Genomic DNA, 4,090 nt, shown 5'->3' with positions numbered 1-4,090 from the left:
GGGTGATTCAAGAAGAGTAGCTTTTCTGTGTGAAGTCTTAAAAATGTAAGCAAGAGTGAGCCTAGGCCTAGAGAAACTATGGGATGATAGCTGGCCTCTTAGTCAGAACCAAAAAGTAATGCTGAGCAAGACATCATCACAAGAAAAAGAAGAATGAGAATGAATGTTGCTATCACCTTTTACTAAGAACTCACATCTGAAACAGCTGATAAAAACCTGTAACTTCCAAGTTTAGTTACAGTTTGACAAAACTAACCTGAATTTAATTTGATTTTGAACTTATGGATTTTCTGATATGTCCTCTACAGTCAAACTAGTTTCACAGAATCACAGAATCACAGAATCACTGAGGTTGGAAAAGACCTACAAGATCATCCAGTCCAACCATCCACCTATCACCAATGGTTCTCGCTAAACCATATCCCTCAATACAACATCCAAACATTCCTTGAACACCTCCAGGGAAGGGGACTCCACCACCTCCCTGGGCAGCCCATTCCAGTGCCTGACCACCCTTTCAGAGAAGTAGTATTTCCTAATATCCAGCCTGAATCTTCCCTGGCGCAGCTTGAAACCATTCCCTCTAGTCCTATCACCGGTTACACGAGAGAAGAGGCCGACCCCCAGCTTGCTACAGCCTCCCTTCAGGTAGTTATAGAGAGCAATAAGGTCTCCCCTGAGCCTCCTCTTCTCCAGACTGAACAATCCCAGCTCCCTCAGCCGCTCCTCATAAGGCCTGTGCTCCAGACCCCTCACCAGCTTTGTTGCCCTTCTTTGAACACGCTCCATTTGGTTTTTCCTTTTCTTAAATTATTTGCCTGTTGAGTTTACAGAATACAATTTTTGCCTTTTGGATCCACTGGTTAACGCTCTGAAATATCAATTTATGATTTAGACAGTGGTAGGGAGCATCAGGTACATGTTTGCATATTTTTAGTGTAAGTTCTTACAGAAAACACTATATAAACACCACAAAAGCTTTTGGCAACAAATCTTGAAAGTTGTTGAAAGAAAATATTGAGCCATAAGAAAAATAAAGGAGTGTTTAACTTTTTGTGTTGGTGTGTACTGAATATGTATTCTTCTGTTTGTGAGGTGTCAAGTTTAGCATGCTATCTAACCACAGCCTTTTCTAGCGGCTGAGGTCTAAACTTGACCCAAGTGCATGTTTAGCCAGATGTCATTTGCGATTACTGGAATTTGGACTGACTTTCAGATAAACCACAAACCTGGATGAATGAATGTTGTTCCAGATGCGTTATCTTATAATCCTAAAGAAAATAAGATTTCAGATGAAAGGGCTATAGAACTTTTCTTTGTATGAGCTTTAAAAGCTAAGGCTAATCCTGGGATCAATGAAAAGGTTTAACCTACCACTGTGTGAAATTTTAGCCAAACAGAACTTAAGAACTTAATACATTTATACTACCATCAAATAGTAAAGGAATATTCAAAATTAATCAAATTGGTTCAGTGACCTCGAAACATGTAAAAAATTCTCACCTTAAGACAATTCAATATAGCATGATGTGTTTCAACTTAGGTTGTGCTACCAACGTCTTAATAATGTACATATATTGATTATTCTTCATTACAGGGATCTCTTTACATAGTGTATTATCTAGAACGGTCACAGATGTACTACAGCTTAATTTAAAATCTTCCACTGAATATCAGGAGGAAAACGAACTGGGAGGAAAATAGTGTTTTTAGATGTCTTATCTTCAGTCAATAAATATTCACTGTACATTTATAAAAATACTGTATGTATATTGTATGAATGTTATTACTCCTCAATCTTACTCATCTGTGCTGGAGAAGGCATTCCAAGATATTAGTTTAGTTACAAACTTTTAGCTCGTTAGAGATCTTGGGTGACACCTCCTCCCACACATAGTATCCCTAGTGACACAAAAATAGAGCAGCAATGTAAGCCCGCTATCTTCTGTACAGCTGAAGGTCCAGTATTGTTAATGCTATTCTGTCATCCTTGATTCCAGATTAGGTTACAGTGTATTAACATGCTATCATCCGTCAGCTGAGCTGTGGCAAATGTAAATGGATCTTAGTCTGTAGCATGAGTAAAAATGTGTCTCAGTTGAGGTTGCCTTCTTTGTAGGTGAAATACCTCACAGTGTTCTTCCTTTGTTTCTGGCTAAGAGTGAACAGGCAGACAGAGAAGATAGCATGTTGTACCATAATTTGTTACAGCTTGAACCAGAAGAGGAAAAAATATGTGTTGTAAGTATTATAAGAATACTATATGTATACATATATTATATGAACTATATTATATTATGAGTACTATATGTATAGGTATATATATATGCCTTAAAGAGTTGAGGATCATCATCAGTTTCCCTAGTGTCACCAGAGTGACTGATGGTTCGTGAACTACAATTGTGGAAACAGCCATGAAACAAAATGAACAGATTTAGAGATTTGGGAAACAGTGACAAGGGATAAATACGCATGAAGTGCAAATCAGTTGTACTGAAGACTTTACTGTTAATATCTTAGAAAAAAATGTTGGCTCTGTTCACGATACACGTGTCTTTGAGATATATGTATTAGCCAAATGATGAAAGATTATCCAGACTCTTTTAGTTAGCTAATTTGTACAGGCTTGTGTCAAAAAGTAATGATATTCTTTTCATTTGGGGATTTGACACCTTGTTATAGATATTTTAGAGCATATGAGAGAACTGTACTTTTTATGCCAAATGGCAATCTCCAGTAATGGCCTACATTGTTATAATGAGTATCACAGAACTAAGTAGTTACTCCTTCCAACTATACACTTTCTGGATGAGAAGTGAAAGTCTGCTAACATGATACTCAGTTATTTGCTTAGCCTTCTTAACATTTAACCTGTGGCAGCCAAGTGTACAGACACCTGAAGGAGGGAGTAAAGAAAATGAATCCAGACTCTTATCAGTGATATCCTGTGAAAGGATAGAACTCAATGAGTACAAATGAAAACATGGAATTTTGATTAAACGTAAGAAAAAAGCTTTTTGCAGTGATGTTATTCAAAGACTGGAGGATGTTGCTCAGAAAGATTGTAAATACCTCATCCTTGAGGATATTCATAACCTGACTAGATGCATGTCTGGATAAACTGCTTTAGTTTACCCCGTTCAGAGCAAGAAAGTGATAGATGAGAGGAGAGCTGCTGGTATTATTAGATGATTGACAGACAATCTCCTGAGGTCCCTTCCAACCTCGATGATTCATTTCTCAGTATTGACTTGTTGGGGACAACATATTCATTTCTTGTATAGATACAAATAGCTGGGGAAAGCATACTGTTATTATTGAGTTGGCTCAAGTCACAATCATGATGTTCAAAACTAAACAGTACTTTTACAGATATCTTCCTTTTTCAGTATCTAAAGTTTTATATGTTTTAACTTTCAGCAGTAAATGTGTCACTCATCCAGAAGACTCATCCAAAAGTCTTAGTTGGCACACACTTCATTATACCAAATAATACTAAATAATGAAGAAGAATGGAGACTGATTATTAATGCAAAATGACTTGAAAAAGCAAATGAATAGAATGACAAAAATAGATTAAATAATTGCGACTCTCAAAAAAGATGTTAAAATGTACATCTTACATAAATCAAAAATGAAGTGTGTACGACACAGGATGAGTCATCCTGTGAATAACGGGAAGATGAATTCAAATGTTATTTGCCAGTCGCAATAGATGGTACCACTCTGGTTCTGTCAATTGACTAAATCATAATGATGGACCTGATACAGGAAGTCCGTAGGAGTTTTGCTTGGCTAAGGAATGTAGCATAGAGCACTAGGAAAGTAATGAATTTAAATAAGAAATATCTATTGTGTTGGTCTATGTTCTAATCCTGCCTCTAGTGAATGAATTAGCAAAGTGTTTATTAGCATTTCTGGGAACACGGAAGAATCCCCTCTCATCTGATATAAATTCATTTTTTTCTTAGCAGCAAAGTAAAATGTAAACTAATCTGCAAATAGTAACGTGCTATTTTTGCACAAAATATTAAGTTTTAACATACTTTTTAACGTAATATCCATCAGTGAAGGACAAAGTAAGAATATT

The sequence above is a fragment of the Phasianus colchicus genome, chromosome 1 (assembly GCF_987193195.1).
Source record: "Phasianus colchicus chromosome 1, bPhaCol1.hap1.1, whole genome shotgun sequence".
Lineage (NCBI taxonomy): Eukaryota > Metazoa > Chordata > Aves > Galliformes > Phasianidae > Phasianus > Phasianus colchicus.
The sequence above is the reverse complement of the archived record's forward strand: the minus strand, read 5'-3'. Positions refer to the sequence as shown.